The sequence below is a fragment of the Psammomys obesus genome, unplaced genomic scaffold, assembly GCF_907164565.1.
Source record: "Psammomys obesus unplaced genomic scaffold, mPsaObe1.curated_primary_1811, whole genome shotgun sequence".
NCBI lineage: Eukaryota > Metazoa > Chordata > Mammalia > Rodentia > Muridae > Psammomys > Psammomys obesus.
Genome location: NW_026592710.1, coordinates 279,503 through 297,064, shown reverse-complemented (window position 1 = coordinate 297,064; position 17,562 = coordinate 279,503).

The following is a 17,562-nucleotide window of genomic DNA, read 5'->3' as shown; positions in this document are numbered from 1 at the left end:
ACTGTATCCCTTGGTGAGGATACAGATGAACACTATCAGAATAGCTGGAGCTCAAACTGGACACAGTGATACATGCCTGTAATCCCGGCACTTCGGGAGGCAGAGGCAGAGGCAGGCCGATCTCTGTGAATTTGAGGCCAGCCTAGTCTACAAAGCTAGTCAAGGATAGCCCAGGCTACACAGAGAAATCCTGTCTCAAAAAACAAACAAACAACGGGTTCCATTCGTGTCCCTGATCTGCACCCAGTGTCCTCACCTGCAGTGTGTCTGCTGTGCTCTGCTCCAGGGTGGTGCTGAGGTGCATTCTGAGGTCTGTAGCTCACCCTGATGTAGGCGATTGGGGACACACATGTATGTACATATATATGGAATGGCTGATTTTATTTGCAGAGTAGCCCAAGGTCAGTAGATGTCTGGCCTGGATTTACTTTTTTACCCCTGCTTACATAGGGCTTCCTCAAAGCCAATGCAGGCTCTGTCTGATGTGCGTATATTTGTATGTGAGTGTGACATGCACAGGCAGACAAATGTGACACCACACAGGCTCCACTAGTACCTCTAGATGCATGAACATGAATGGACACATGCTCATATCCAGAGTTTAGGGGTGTAGAGAGGGGATACTTCTCAGCCCTGTCTTGGGATCCCCCTCAATCCAAGGGATCACCACCTGGTGAGGTAGGTAGGTAAAAAGAGTCCCTGGTGTGTTGGAAATACTTGGTTTCTGAATGCATCCTGGGCCCTCAAATTTCTCGTCTGGCCCGCTCTGGGCAACTAGGGAGCCGAAAATAGGCTGAGGGGTTGGATGGCTCTGCTCTGGTTAGTTCAGTTGGGCCAGCATTTCTCTCCATCTGTCTGCTCCAAACTGCAACACCATCTCTGGTCTCTGGTCTCTCCAAGCTGCTACACACCACACTCCAACACTGAATGCCACCCTTTCTCTTTCTCAGCTCTCATATTTATATTCTCTGAGTCCTGGACCACGCCCCTCTCCATGCAGCATGTAGAAGGCCATTACCAGCTGGCAAAGATCATGCCCCACATGTGACAGTTAACAGGTGTGACAAACTATAGCCCAACTAAAATCCCACACTTGGAATTAGAACAAAAACATATTTATATAACATACAAAGAAACCAAAACTTCCATTACAAGAAGGCGATCAGCCCACTAGTTCTGCCCTGTTTACACACCTTGGCAATCCGGTCATAGTGACAGGACAAAACAGAGTAGTCAGCATGTCTCTGGTGACTTATCTTCCCAGCCAAAATGTCCAAGTGGTAAAAGCAATACCCTGCAGCTGGCATGCCTGAGGAGCAGGCCCAGGAGAGGCAGTTGCCACCGATGCTCTTACACATGGTTAGGTCAGCTACAGCCCATTGTCCCTGCCAGAAACGCCTTCGCAGGGGCAGCAGCTCACCAGCTCCTCACCTCTCTGAGTCTCAGAACTGACCAGTCTGAAGCCCACTTTTTACTGGCTGCCCAGATGACTCAGCTGCTGCAGACAAATTCCATGGTCCAACTGGAAGTGGAGTTTATGGTTAGGGACTTCAGCAAAGAGGGTGTCCCAGCTTCCGCTAAAGTTGAATGTGTGGAGAGCATAGAAGTTCTCCCAGGCAAAGGCATCAAGTACTTCCACATGTTGGCAAATGAGGTTTGGCCTGGAGACATGGTCAATATTCCTGTGGAGAGTTTTGTGGAGTTTCCCATGGCACAGAACAGGGTGATCCAGCACTGTGTGGCTTCAGTGTCCCTATGTGTTCAAATGAGAACAGCAGCCCATCCCCCTTCTCAACTTGAGAGAGAAGTTTTGAATTAGGATCTGAGCCTCTGCACTCTCATGACTTCAGAGTTGAGGTCAGGCTCCCAGCCTGGTCATTTCCAGGGCCACCTGCCCTTTTGGCAGCCTCATATCCACTCCTAACCTGGAATTTTACTTGGTCCTTCCTCCTGAGGTGCTTTACTGTTGTTTTAAAAAAACGAAAATTCCAAATCGTTTGATATTACCAAAGAAGACTCGGAAACCAGACGCTGAGGTGAAAACTTGCTAGCTCAGAGAGGCAGAGAAAGCACCCAGGTGACCTCAGCTCATGTTCCAAAGGAAAAACCCAAAAAACCAAGAGCTCCTTCTTCTCCATGCCATCTTAAATACCCTTTTCTCATGTCCCTGCTTTCTGTTAATTCCTGTCAGTTGGTTACTTGCTCCACTTCTTGACCTATGGTTAGCGTTATGGAATCCTGTGTATAGAAAGTTCTTGGATTAAAGGTGTGTGTTAAGGCTGAGCCACACCATAATCACCTGTTTACAATAAAAATAAAGTTATTGGATTAAAGATATATGCTAGGGCTAAGCCACACCAAACAAGAAACAGGTAGGTTTATCTATTTGTTTTTGTTGTTGTTTTGTTTTGAGACAGGTTTCTCTGTGTAGCATTGACTGTCCTGGACTCACTTTTTAGACCAGGCTAGCCTTGAACTCACAGAGATCCTCCTGCCTCTGCCTCTCAGAGTGCTGGGATTACACCACCGAGCCTGGGTAATAAACATGTTTTTACAGTTCACAATCTTGAGGTTCACAATGGGATCAAATATCCTGCAACACCCTACAGTTGCAACCCAGCTCAGACTGACCTATAAAGTTCCCTTTCCCTTCATAACCCTGGCCTCCCAGTATTGTCTGGCTGTTCCTTCAGGAGGAAGCTGAGAGCTCTGAGAAGTCCTGACTAGGTAGTGGTGTTGGGAGAAATGGGATCATAAGGTATCATCTAAGACCGCACCCAGTGAGATATTCCAGGCTGACAGAAATGTTGGGGAGCTCATACCTAAGGTTGACAACTCCCAGACTCTCACTGACCTGGGTTCATGTCACATAGAGTGACAGATGGGACGAATTTGCACTAATGGACACTGCCATGATGCCTGGGAAGCTCCGACACTGCTCTAACAAGCTGCCAGCCAAGGCTGGAGGCCCCGAAGCAGCCTCCCACAGATGCTGCTGCCAACGGTGGCATCAACACAGAAGAAAATGAAAATCCCAGATCCTGAGAGCCGTGGGGCAGACGTGAGTACAGGCGTGCTGTGCTCTTTCTTGCCTGGTTTCGTGTATTCATGGTGTGGCCAATATGCATAGTTTACGCTTGGGCATCCTACACAGCATGTGTGGCACCTGGACATACAGTGGTGCTAGCCCGCCACACAGTGTCTGGTGTCGTATTTTTAGTATTTTAGTATTTTTTACATGTACATGTGTGTATGTCTATATCTGTGCATGTGCCTGAGGTTAGGGACATCCCTTGAAGCTGGAGTATACAAGCAGTTGTAAGCTGCCTGTTGTGGATGCTGGGAGTTGAACCCAGGTCCTCTGCGAGAACAATACATGTTCTTAACCACTGAGCCAATGCTATAGCCCATCTGAAATGTTTTTTGAGGTTCAATCCAACATGTACTATATCCCATCAGGGGAGACATGCTAATTGCCACCTTAGACCAGCAGATCTAAAAAAACACCCTGCCCAGACTATCTTGAAGAGATCCCCATTCAAACCCAGGAGCCAGCTCTGAAAGCAGAGCTCATGCACTCACGTCTTAGTACCTTGAAGGTGGGCTCTTGCTCAGATGCCTCCATTCCTCTGCTGAGAGTGTGGTGGGCAACGGAGATGGTGACAACTCTAGCGGGTCATAAACCAGGAGGTGCCCTGAGGCTGACTGGAAAGCCTTCTCTTTATAACAGGCCACTGGGAGTCGGCCGGGTGAGAGGGAAGGGGCCCAGCTGGGGTGGCAGTAGCCTCACCTGCTCTGGCCAAAGAAGGGGAATTCTTGGGGAGGCAGAGATATAGGATCCTTCCAGTTGAGCCTTTTCACCCTGAGCCTAGCAGAAGAAACTTTCCCTAGTTTTGGTGATAACGTAGCAGGTTTTGGAGGGGAAAGAGACCTGTTTTTGACTAGGACCCACTTGGGAGCCTCTGAAGCTCAGAGCTTCCACTAAGCTAGAAGGGACTTCTGCTCTATCTCCATCTGCTTGGCTCTTGGAGCAGCACTAACCACAGGTGTTTGTGGTTGAGAGACACTGGGTGGGCCCGCCTCTCCCAGAACACAGGTGTTCCTTGAGATCAGCCACACAGCTGCTGGGATGGGAACTAATTGTAGGAACAACCTGGGGCCTGGGTGTGCAGATGGTACCAGGTGCCCTGAGTGGGTGGGGAGTCACCCTCTCTAGTGCATCAGTCATACTATCCACTGGGGCATGCTAAAGCACACATGAAAGCCACACACACACCAAGATCCCACTCCACATTCAGAGACCAAATCAGGTAGTTGATGTGTAAAACCAAAAACAGGCTAGTCAGATGCCAGAACCCCTATTTTTGTCTCTTCTGAGGAGCCTTACATGCCTTAGAATGACCAACTATTCTTACCCCACCTTCTAGCTTGGTTTGAGAGGTGAGCACAAGCCTTACCATCCCTTTCCTAGGACAGATTCTGCATTCCTGACTAATCAGTTCTAAGGACCTGGGTTAGACGGAATGAGAAAGTGCCCACTCGCACTACATCCAGCTGAACTCTGACTGCCTAAATGAATGAGGTCACCAGCCCCCTGGAAGCAGGCAGCAGCCACTGATGACAGCCCAGGAGAAGGAAGTTAGGCTGAAGTAGAATAGCCAATCAGTTTGGGAATCACAGTTTGTCACTCACCAGCTTTGCAGTCTTCCCAAAATGATTCAACCTTTCTGAGCCCGTTTCCTTAAGTGTAAAACATGACTAAGGCACTCTTCAAGCCTGAGGTTCAGAAATAGTACTATTTAATATGGCTGGTGAGGGACTCCCAGACACAGCACAGGCCCTGTGGAGTCTTTCCACATCTGAGCACTGTTCCTTTGGAGGAATGGGAATGGGCTTGTTGCTATGTTACATCTAGCGGCAGAAGAGGAAGAGCCTGGGCTAAGTTGTCTGAACTAGGACAACTCTAATCTCCAAGTGTTGCTGGGGCTGGAAAAAGGAAGGAAAGAAGGAAAGAAGGAAGGAAGGAATATAAGAAGAAAGAAAGAAAACCACGAAGAGTTGAAAGAACAAAAGAGTGAAAAAAAAAGAATGAAGAAACACTGTCCTCTCTTTAGCCCTCCTCACTTCCTCCTGGGAAACCCTCATGGGACACTGGAGTGCAGAGAAGGCACAAAGAGGGTCAGCTTTCTGTTTTACCCTGATCCAGGCCCCAGAGTAAGCGGTTCATCCTTCTTCCTGGCCTGTTTCACACTTGCTTCCCCAGGTGCTCCTGGTTCTGTGAAGGGGAGCTGGGGGTAGGGTAAGGGTGTCTCCAGTTACTGATACACCGGCCCTGTGGTCACTACTCACTACATGCTGAAAAATATGGAAAGGGGCTGGAGAGATGACTCAGTGGTTAAGAGCCCTGGCTAAGCTTTCAGAGGAGCCAGCACCTATATAGTCGCTTACAACCAATTTTAACTCCAGTTCTAGGTGATCCACTGTGTTTCTGGATTCCACAGGCATAAGGCAGGCACACGGTGCACAGACATTCAAATATATGGTGTTTCAGGGAAAATACACATACACATACCCTGGTGCGGTGGTGCAGGCCTTTAATCCAGCATTCAGGAAGGCAGAGGCAGGAGAATCGCTGTTAGTTTGAGGCCAGCCTGGTCTACAAAGTGTAGGCCAGCCAAGGCTGGCCAGCCAAGGCTACACAGAAAAACCCGTCTTGGAAAAAAAAAATGTGGTGAATGGGAGAGAGAGAGAGAGGGAGGGAGAAAGGACAAATATATGTTCCTGGACCCTCTTAGTACAGGCCCTCTGCCGTCTCAGAAAAGACACTCCATTTACTTCCACCCCAGGCCTTATAGGTATCCAGCCACAAAGGTAATCAGGAACTAGGAACGGGCAGTGTCCACTCAGTCCAAGGACAGGGATGCCTTGGGGCTACAGGTACCCAGCATTTCATAGGACTCCAGGCTCGGTTCTTCCCCCAGGATTCTTCAAACCTGGGTACAACCCAAGGTGCACCCTGGGAAAGTCTTAGGCAGCTTATGTGAAGCACACAAGATTCCTGGTAGGGAGAGACAGGGCTGGTTTATCTGAGGTTCCTGGGCCTAGACTGGAGCGGGTTCTTCTTGGTATTTCTGCAGAGACCATGCATTGACTACAGAGTAAGTTTTAGGACAGCCAGAACTGTTACACAGAGAAACCCTGTCACAAACAAACAAACAAACAAACGAGAGAAAAGTTTTAGGGAGTCAAATGAAAACCAAAAGATTATGAGATTAGTGGTGATAAAATAGTCCTTTACTTTTTGTTTTCCTCTATCCCATACCAGATAGCTCTTTTGATATGAGACAGAGATTTTGGGTTTTTCTTTAACAAGTTTAGAAAAGGAGAGCCATGTTCCAACCCCGAAACCAGTTTTAATTTTTAACTGAATTGGGACCACAAAAAGATCTTTTGCCACTTATGTCTGTAGAGGGCAGCAGAGACAAGCATTGGGGAATCTGTGAGGCGCAGGGACTATGCAAACGGGGAAGCCAGCGTGGAGCTAGAGCGAGGTGGAGACTGTCTAAACCCCAGAAATCGCAGTCTTGAGATCAGCTTGGGTAAGGCTCGCTCCCTCCCTATTCTGTGCCAGGACGCCCTAGCGCACGTAGTCTCGATCACCTACCTCCGAAATTCTCGGAATAGACATGAGGCACGGCGCCTGGAATTCCATTCCATGTAAATAAAGCACTGTCAGCATCCCAGCCGTAACCAATGATGTGAATTCACCCTAGGTTCACATAGCCCCTGATCACCCCAAAACTGACACAACTGCTTTACCAGAGTTGCTGTTTCTCTGTGAGAGCTCCGAGCTAAAAGGCTGTAATACTTGAAGAGCTGCTTTGGAAAAGGCTTTCCTCTCTTTGGACTTACACTGCCAGACTGGGGACCCCGACCTGCCCTGCTTGGCTGGACTCCGTGCCGTTGGCTGGTGCCTACACTCTCCAGTGCCTGGACGCTCCAAGAGAAAGCCCCCCCACCAACACACACACACACACACACACACACACACACACACACACACACACACACACACACACACTCCCTTCTGGACCAGGATCCAGTGACTCACTCATTCTGGCTCCACTCTATCCTTCCCAGCCTGGTGTGCAGCGGTGCCCGGAAGCACAGGAATCCGTTGTGAGCTGGCCAGCTTCATGTCTAGCTGGTTGTCTAGTGTGGCCTGGGTGCTGGCACTAGTCTGGGCCTCCGAGCTGGGATTTCAGGCTAGTCACCTGGAGATAATCGATACCACTTTGCTAATTTACTCTTTTTGAGAGGATATTCTCTCTTGATGATCTATTATTTTTCTTCAGATGTTTCACTGGTCCAGTGATGTCTGGATTCCTTAATTGGATGCTTTTATTCTCCTGGAAAGATAAAAACAAAACCTTGCCCCAACCCTGACTCTGTGGGATTCCTTTTTTGGCAGGTTATATCTTCCCTCGGGCAAAATGTCTTTTGTCATCTTTCAATTGAAATTAAAAAAAATTTTTTTTGAAAATTTGAAACTAAATATATCTTAGTATGTGTGGATAAATGTACCTATAGTCTGCATTCTCCTTATTTGTAAATTCAAGGTTTAAGTGTGTTTATTTTTAGGTCACAAAGGATACTCACTTTGAATTTCAGCCTTTTGCAAGGGGCTTTTAAATTTAAACCGATGTAATTCTTATGTGCCTGCCTCTGCCAGTTGTTAGGATTAACTGTGTGTGCTTCCCAGGTGCTGGGATTAAAGGTGTGAACCACTGGCCAGCTGTGGATTCCTTATAGTAGTTATTCTCAGAGTTGTCCTGGTTTAATTTGGTTCTCCATTCCCTCCCCCCCCCCTTTTTTTTTCAGAGTTAGGGGTAAACGTTCATGTTTTTAGAGTGTATAATCTATCATTCTTTCTGATTTATTCTGAATTTGTTCCCTGGAAAATTTTAATATTCTAGTCTTAATTAAACATGATGTCAATTTGTTCATGATTTCATTATTTTCAGATGTTTTGTCTGTCTTGCCGGTATGAGCTACATAGCTTGATGTCTTTGCTAAATTTTACTGGGTGTTGCCATTTCCATTCATGCCTCCCATGGTATCTTTGTCATTTTCCTGCCAGCTGGTGGTTTTCCATTTTGATGACCATTTAGCTATACCATTGCACACGTACCATGAATTGGAGAAGAGATTTTCCTTTTACTTTTCTAGTTGTTTGTCTCATGGCCAACAGTGCTATGCTGATTTTGTGGTTCCTTCCTCAGTACTGGCCAGTCCATCCCCTGGACTATAGGCTGCTGTTTTCCGTTAGTTTTGGTTTCATCAGTAATTGATAATCCATCAGTAAACCACATAAGCCAAATGTTGTGACCATTCTATCCATCCCCACACTTCATTAGGTGCCTCTCTTAGGGGAGAGTTGAGCAGTTTAGGCAACTGAGCAGGAAGGCACAAACCCCTTTGCTACCACATCCTGGTCACAAAGGAATTCAAATAGGTGCCAGCTCCATTGTAATACCTTTCCTTCCATGGCTAAGTTTGCAAAGGACTCTGCCTTCCAGTGGATCCAATCCACCATTGTAAGGGCACCTTTATGACCATAGGGTGGTTGACAATGACAGAGTATAAGGTTCCCCATGCCTGGTAAAATATCCAGATTTTTTTCAAAGACAGAATATTTGTTCTCCATATATAGAAAGTGTTTGCAATAGAAGCCAACAGGCAAATGTTGGTGGACTCCTTTTTTGCTTTATGAAGAGTCCCCAGTTGCCAATTCACCAATAAATTCAATATCCATAATTAGGATGTGCTAGGAAACATGCGGCTGTGAGGGTTACATGATGGTTCACAAATCACACCACGAGACCATTCCACGTGGGAGGTTTATTAGGGGAAGGGAGAGGGGGTCACAGAGAGACGGAAGAGAAAGAGAGAGAGGGAAAGGGCTCCAGGAGTTCTCATATGAGGTGACCAGGGCATGTGCAGGTGGTTCCAGGGGATCAGCAGGTGGTCTTTTTGGTGGCTTCACAAATGCCTGATAACCGGTTTGTCAGGTCCCTTGGAGCTGGCCTGCTTACTGATCCCAACATTCCTCCCTTTTTGTTTCGTTAAAAAGTGAGAAGCCAGGAAGGGGTGATGGTGGGGGAAGGGCACAGGGACGACTTTTGCTCTTCAAGCTACTTCCTGCTGATTAGGAGCGTTATCCTTGGGGTATAGCTGGTCCCCACCATCGGGGTCATAGTCATCTGGCTCTGTGGGCCGAGGTTGATAATCTTGTAGGAGTAACTGATTAATGGTTTGGTTAGAGATTTTTTTGCATTTGTTGTTGGAAGAATGTAGAGAGGAAGTTAATTAAGCAGGGTGCAAAAAGCAAAAGCAGAAAGACTACCATGAGAGGTGAGACAAGGGGCAGAATCCATTTCCATATGGGATTCTGAAAGGCCCAAGAGCTAGAGGCCTCAAGCTCTTCCTTTCGTCTTTGTAAATCTGTCTGGAGTTGTTGGATTTTGTCCTTTACTATACCCGACTGATTGACATAAAAACAGCATTCCTCCTGGAGGAAGAGGCAAAGGCCACCTTCTTCAGCTGTGAGGAGATCCAATCCACATTGGTTTTGAAGTACTACTGCTGCCAGTCAGTCAATCTGTCCTTGGAGGGTTGGTATTGTCTGAGCCACTTTCTGAAGGTCCTGGATGAACTGGGAAGAAAGCTGATAATACAAAGTTAGTGAGGTGGCTAGTCTGCTGTTCCAGTCCCTAGAGCTGCCGTGATTCCTGCAGCAGGGGTAGGATTTGAATTTCTCTCTTCTGCTGGGCAGCTTTTGAGTCCATGACCGGGATTGGTAGGGGCTCTCTTTCGTTTATCACCCCCAGCTCAGGGAAGAGGAGTACCAGAGCACAAACTCCTGACCAACGAGCAGGCAGACGACGGTAGACCTGAGTGCCACAAAGAATCGAGATATTATTAGCAGTAGGGCATTAGGGTTGAGATGAGGTATCGAGGATTACAGTTTTATTACAGTCTAGGGAACTTAGCATTCCTACAGAGTGTGTCCCGGATGCCTTGAAACAGCTTGCCACGCCAAAGAGGGTGATATGAGAAAGGTAGGGGGTTGTGGCAACAGTAGAGTCGGGGCAGTTAGTAAATGGTGAGGTAAGGTTGCTTGACAGTCACTGCAGAGGCTGTCAGTGGTACCTCTGACTTGGTCCCCTGTGGAACACACAGCCAGCAAGCTTTAAAATGGCCCGGTTGGGTCACATTAAGGAGCTTGTAGGCCACGGTCAGAGTCTGGAGTAGAAGATGAAATGACAGGTTTGTGTTATTCATAAGAGGGGATGTTAGAGAGGTATTGACCTTAGAGGAGTGTTTAATTATCTTTTCTACTTCTCCCATTCCCAGATTTTGGGTAATTGGGACATATTTTCTCTGGATATGGATAGTACTTATCGGTAGATCAGGTGTGTAGCGGCGGTAGAGTTTTCCAACGATGCCTGCTTTCCATCTGGCATCCCACGGGTCTTGGATGTATAAGTAGAGGGTCTTTTTATACAGGTGAAGGAGCTTCTTCTGTGCTGGTGAGTGGATTTGGCAAGACCAGTATGGGCAGCCTCCATACCTGTCCGGCCATTTTTTGCAATAATCCTTTGTTTGATCAAAGAGAAAGCAAACAAAAATTCTATCAAATAAGAGGGGAGGGATAGAAGTGGGGGCGATAGCTATTTCAATCGTCTCCCAACAGCCTCCCATAGAACAATTTGTTGACCCTATTTGGAGAAATTGTTTATTATCAATGATGGTTTCTTGAACCTCAAATCTCCATACGTAGGGATTACCTTTAACAGAAATAGGCAAGAAGGAGAGGAGGAAAAATACATATCCAACCCAGTAGGGTCGAACACCACTCCTGTGGTGAGGCCTCATTCTTCTGGAACTGGAGACAGGGTGGTTGATCTTGGCGTCTTTTGGAGCTTGAGGGAGCAAGGTCCTGTTGGAGTTGATATGTAGGAAGGGGCATTAGCTCAAGGAGAGGGGGTGAAAGGCTTATGCTGGGATAGATGAATCCAGTGAGGGAAGCCCTCAAGTTTAGCAGCTGTGGGGGTCACAAGAATCACCTTGAAAGGGCCCTGCCATTTAGGAGAAAGAGTTGGGGTACTTTGGTTTGGAGGGGAGAGAAGGACCTGGTCCCCAATGTTAATAAGAGATGGACAGGGGTTAGTGTGTGGCCGTGGTAAATAGTGGTCGGTAAAGACCCATAGAAGGGAACGGAGATGACAGAGTAAGGGAGTAAGTAGGTAGTCAGGGAGAGGAGAGGATTTAGCTGAAAGACCAGGAGTTAGGACCGGTCTCCCATACATGAGATCAAAAGGTGAAATAGACAGAGGTTTTTGGGGGAGAGCTCACAGCCTGAAAAGAGCCAGAGGGAGGAGTTTTACCCAATCAAGGTGAAGCTCTTGTGATAGTTTAACGAGAATGTTCTTTAGGGATCGTTTAATTCGTTCTATCTTTACTGAAGACTGAGGACGGTATGGGATATGAAAATACCAAGGAACGTTAAGGGCTTTAGATAAGGTTTGAGAAATCTGAGAAGTGAACTCAGGGCCATTATCTGACTGAAGGGAGGTAGAAATTCCAAAATGTGGGATAATCTCACGGAGAAGGAGATCAGAAACTGTCTGAGCTCTTTTGTTAGTAGTAGGAAAAGCCTCCACCCATCCCGAAAATGTGTCCACCAAGACCAGGAGGTACCAGACACGTTTGACTTCTAGCATGTGGGTAAAATCAAGTTTCCAGTCAGTCCCAGGGAGAGAGCCTCTAGCCTGGTGGGTAGGAAAAGGGGGGCTATGATATCCTGAGTTGGGATCTGAGGTCTGGCAGATCTTACAAGAAGCAATAATGGTCCTTAGGAAGCGCAAGTCCTCGGAGGTAGGCTGCAGGTGAGCTCTGACGAAGTTAGGCAAGCTTGACTGAAAGAGCTGGTGTAGATAGGACAGGATCTGATGAGCGTCAGGAGAGGGCAGGGGAGATGTGGGTTGTAGTGTAAGGATATTTTGTGGTGGGAGGGAGGAATCTGGGCCTTTTAGGACCGCAGCCTTAGCTGCCTCGTCAGCCCGGCTATTCCCTTTGGAAACTACGGAATGTCCGTCCGGTGGGACCGGCAGTGGATTATTCCAATGGCTGTGGGAAGGTGGGAAGCTTCTAGCGCGGCCATAATTTGGCCTGCATTGGTTACTGATCCTCCCTTTGCTGTAAGCAACCCACACTCTCTCCAGATGGCAGCATGGGAGAGAAGAATATGAAAAGCATATTTAGAGTCTGTATAAGTATTAAGGGATTGTCCTGGGCTAATTGGAAAGCTCGGGTAAGAGCTATTAGTTCGGCCTGTTGATTAGTGGTGTGGCCAGGGAGGGCTTGTGCCTCAACCACTTCAGTATCCGACATTATGGCATAACCTGCTTTTCGAGCTCCCTCGTGTACAAAGGAGCTGCCATCTGTGTACCAGGTATAGGTAGCATGAGGCAATGTGCCCTCCAGTATGTGTGAGGGGTGGGGCAATAGTTCCTCTAAAGTTTCAGTGCAAGAGTGAGATGGGGAATAGTCAGAGTTAGGTCGAGGAAGAAGGCTTGAAATATTAAGAGGTGGGCACGGTTGGAAAATGAGGGTAGAGTCTTCTATTAGCTACACCTGGAGGGAAAGAACCCTGGAAGGAGGTAAAGTTTGTAAGCCTTTGTATGTTAAAAGGTGAGACAGATTGTGAGAAGAGAAGACAGTAATAGGTGACCCGAAAGTTAGTTTTTTTGATTCTCAAATAAGGAGCTCTGCAGTCACTAGGGCACGAATACAGGGGCCCATCCCTGGATTGTCAGGTCTAATTTTTTTGATAGATATGCTACGGGTGCAAAGGAGGGTCCCAATTGGTGGCCTAGGGCTCCAAGGTCATATCCCTCTTTTTCTGTTACATAGAGGGAGAAGGGACAGGTTAGGTCTGGAAGATGTAAGGCTGGGGCCTCAAGAAGAGCCTGTTGGAGCCTCCGAAAGGGCTTTGTAACAGGTTTTAGAAGGGGTTCATGCAAAGGACCTAAGGCTGCCTCATATAAGGGGCGGGCAAGAAGGGAAAAGGAGGGGACTCAGGACCTTAAGAAACCGGCCGTTCCCAGAAACGATAAGATTTCTTCTTTATTAGAGGGAACTTCCAGAGACTGTATTAGGGCTTTTCTGTCTAGGGTGATGCCCTTGTGGGTTGGGGTTATTGTTAGGCCCAGGTAAGTGACCTCAGAAGTGGATAACTGGACCTTGGAGAGTGAGACCCGATAGCCCCTGCTGGATAGGAAATTTAGGAGAGCAGAAGTGTTAGTTTGGCTAACTTGTAGGGAGGGGCTGCAGGGGAGAAGGTCATCTACATACTGTGTAAGTTTAGATTTAGGGAGAGATAAGGAGAGTCATCAGAGGCTAGGGCCTGGCCAAAAAGGTGTGGGCTGTCCCAGAATCCCTGAAGTAAAACAGACCAGGTAAGCTGAGTAGAGACCAGGGTGTCAGGGTCAGTCCGGGTGAAGGCAAAGATATTTTGTGACTGGGCGTCTAAGGGAATAGAGAAAAATGCATCCTTGAGGTCCAGAACTGAGAAATGGGAAGTGCCTGAGGGGATGGTGGAGAGGAGGGTGTATGGGTTAGCTACCACGGGGTGGAGAGGAACGACTGCAGAATTTAGTAGCTGGATCCTGAACCAGGTGAAAGGTTCCATTGGGCTTTTTAACCGAGAGGATGGGGGTGTTAAAAGGAGAGGAAGTGGGGCGGAGGAGTTTTTTTCTTAGAAGGTCAGAGATAATAGGCTTAAGTCCCCTAAGACTCTTAAGAGGAAGAGGGTATTGAGCCTGAACAATATACTGGGTGGGGTCCCGTAGCTAAATGGTTACAGGGGAATGGTGCCTAGCCACAGAGGGGTTTGGATATCCCAGACTTGGGGGTCCACTTGAGAGGCTGGTAAGGGAAGTTACGTGCTAGAACTGGTAGGTGAGGTGGCTAGGAGGAGGAGGAGAGAGGATGCTGGCGAGCTTGGGGTCAAGCGCATGGGTGGAGTACAGGCTCCTACTTTGGCTAAAAAGTCCCTTCCCATTAGGGGACTGGACAGGCTGGCATTACTGAAAAGGAATGAGTCAAAGGAACTCCCCTAAAAATACAATTAAGTGGTGGAGTCTGGCAAGGCTGGCAAGGCTGTCCCCCTACCCCAACAATAGAGGAACTAACAGGAGAGGTTGATCCCCAGTACTCCCTTAGGACTGAGTAAGTGGCTCTGGTGTCCACAAGGAAGGAGATGGCCCGCCCTGATACCATGATAATTACCCGTGGTTCTGTTGGGATCAGTAAGCAGGCACTTCTATGGCCAGCTCCAAGGGACTTGATAGACCGGTTATCAGGCATTTGTGAAGACACCCTGACCACCTGGAATTACCTGCGCATGCCCTTGATCACCCTATAAGAGAACTGGAACCCTCCCCCCTCTCTCTTCTTCCTCTTCTGCTCCCTGATTCTCTCTCTCCTCTCCCTCTTCTCCTCTCTCTCTCTCTCTTCCTTTCTCTGTCTCTGCTCCCTTCTCCCCCTTCCCCTAGTAAACCTCCCAGGTGGAACCAATCTTGTGGCGTGATTTGTGAACCCACGTGTAACCCGAGTGTAATCTTCACACTCGCACGTTTCCTAACAGGTTCCCTGTCAGTGGTGACAGTGGTCGGGTCGAGGGAACAGAGGCACCCTCAGTTGTATGTAGCCAGGCCTAGGATATTGGCCGGAGGGCGATCTGGGAGTGATATCATGGGAGAAAGGGTGGCAATCAACCCCAATGTCCCTCTTAGTGGCATTTTGGACATGGCCCCAGTGGCTTTCAGGGGTTAGGGCAAGCCCTGGCCCAGTGATCCTTCTGACCACATTTGGGGGCAGGGGCATGGTGGTCTCTGCGTGGGACAACCCCGGGCCCAATGACTCGTTTGACCACATGTGAAACAGGGACCCGGTGGTCCTTGAGCCTTAGAAGGCAAGGGAGCCTAGGTAGTGGCTGAGGCTGGTCGGATGGCCTCCGCCAGCATTTGGTATTTTTGTCTGCGGGCTTTTTCATCTCTCCCGTGGAACACCTTAAAGGCCAGCGCTAAGACTTCTGAGGAGTCAGAGGTCCCTTCTCCAAGGATTTAAGCTTAGCCCTGATGTTGGGGTAACTTTGGGTGAAGAAATAGGTCATCAGGAGTTGTCTGCCCTCTGTACTTTCAGGGTCTAGATTAGTGTGTTGTAAGAGAGCCTTTGTAAGGCGCTCTAGGAATTGAGACGGGTTTTCATTTTTGTCCTGAATGACCTCCTGGAGCTTTTCATAATTAACTGGCTTAAGGGCAGCCTTGCAGAGACTAGCCAGAAGGCAGGTTGCGAATTGATCTCTGGCTAAAATGCCTCCGGGAGTATTGTAATTCCACTGTGGATCCTGGTTCCGACAGGGTGTTAAGTATTTGTTTGGTGAACCTCATCTGCATGCTTTCTAGCCTGTTCCCAAACTCGCCTGCGTTCCTCAGGTAATAGGTTATTGGTAAGGATCATATAAATATCATGGAAGGTAAGACTATAAGATTGAGTGAGATATTGAAATTCTTTAATGAAAGTAGAAGGATTAGAGGTATAGAATCCTAATCTCTTTTTTACTTGAGAAAGTTCAGTTAATGAGAAGGGAACGTGCACCCTAATTAAGCCATCTATACCTGCTACTTCCCACAAAGGAAGGATAGGGGCTGGCTTATGCTGAGTAGAGGGACTGGTCTTTGCTATAGAATGCGAACGGGTTGTGGGTGGGCTGATAGTTGGTGGGGTGAAAGTGGGTGCCAGAGTGAGGCGACTAGGATAGTCTGGAGAAGATACTGCTGGAGAAGGGAGCGAGGGTTTTGGAGAAACTGAAGGAGAAGAGGAGGGAGTAGAAGGGGAGGGGGAAGACGCCAGAGGTTGTGAGGATTCCAGAGAAACTGGAGGTTGAGGGCGGGGGTGGGGGGGTGGAGCTTCATCCGCTGGGTCAAAGGTAGAGAACTCCTCATGTTGAGATTTTATGTTCAGGAGAAGTTGAGTAGGAGAACAGGAAGAGCAGGGAGGAAGTTTAGAGTGAAGAGAGAAAACTTGAATGTAGGGTACCTACTTCCATTTACCAGATTGCTGACAATAATTAAGAAGATCCCGTAAAATATTGGTATTTAACATGCCGTTAATAGGCCAATTTGGACCCTTACCTAAAGAGTATGTAGACCAAGTCTTATTACAGAGGCGTATGAGTTTAGAAGCTTTTAACTGTGGTTCCAAACGTAAAGTCTTAAAATTCTCCAGAAGACATCCCAGTGGGGACACTGGAGGGACGGACATTTGGGTGTGCCCCATTGGGAGGCGAGGGAGCCGGGTGCAAGAGGTGCTACCTGATCCAATAGTTCGTCAGCTTTTGGCCAGGGTCCGGGGCGCACGGCTGCCCAGCTAGGTCTTCCCACAAGCGAGAGGAAGGGAGAAGAGACTGTGTGCGACTGGGAAAACTCCAGATGAAACTGAGGCCCTAATAGAGATGGAGGTCTAGCAATAGGGATCAACCATAGCCAGTAAAGGCCGTGGTTGGGGGCTCCCCTGCTTCAAAGAGCAGTGAGAAGGTGCTGGACTCTCAACGGTCACTCTTCCCTTGGTTTATGCTGACCAACAGGGAAACTCACCAATCCAGCCGGTGTTGCATGCCTTGGTAGCAATCTGATAGCCGGAAAGTGGAGATCTCGGGTGGATTTGGAGCAAAATAGGTCTCCAGCAGCCCCGGCAGGGTGCCGGCACTTCCCACTCAGTGTGCCCGCTGGAGGGAACCTATCCCAGCCAAAATGCACCAATGTTAGGAAACATGCGGCTGTGAGGGTTACACGACGGTTCACAAATCACACCACGAGACCGGTTCCACATGGGAGGTTTATAGGGGAAGGGAAAGAGGGTCGCAGAGAGATGAGGCCGAAGAGAAAGAGAGAGAGGAGGAGCTCCAGGAGTTCTCTTATAAGGTGACCCAGGGCATGCGCAGGTGGTTCCAGGTGGTCAGCAGGTGGTCTTCTTGGTGGCTTCACAAATGCCTGATAACTGGTTTGTCAGGTCCCTTGGAGCTGGCCGTAGAGATGCCTGCTCACTGATCCCAACAGGGTGTCATCTGGTTCAATACTGGTCAGGGTTGCACGCACAGGGATGAGCTGACCAGCAGTCACAAAAGCTGTTCCCGCTGGAAACTAGCTGTCTTTCTAGTAACTCTATAGAAGCTTTTTATAATAATCTGTAAATATGGGATGCGATTTCTCTAGTGTGCAGACAGTGCCCTTAACCACTGAGCCATCTCTCTAGCCCTTGAATTAACATTTCAAAGGCTAACAATTCAATTAATATTTGTCTGACTTCTGAATTTGATACTATTCTATTTACAGCTAAAGTCAGTCTTTGCAAGAACCAAACAAACCAGTGAAGGCTTCTTTTGGGCCATGTATAATTTTGTATTGGGCTGTGAATAATGATGCATACCTCTTC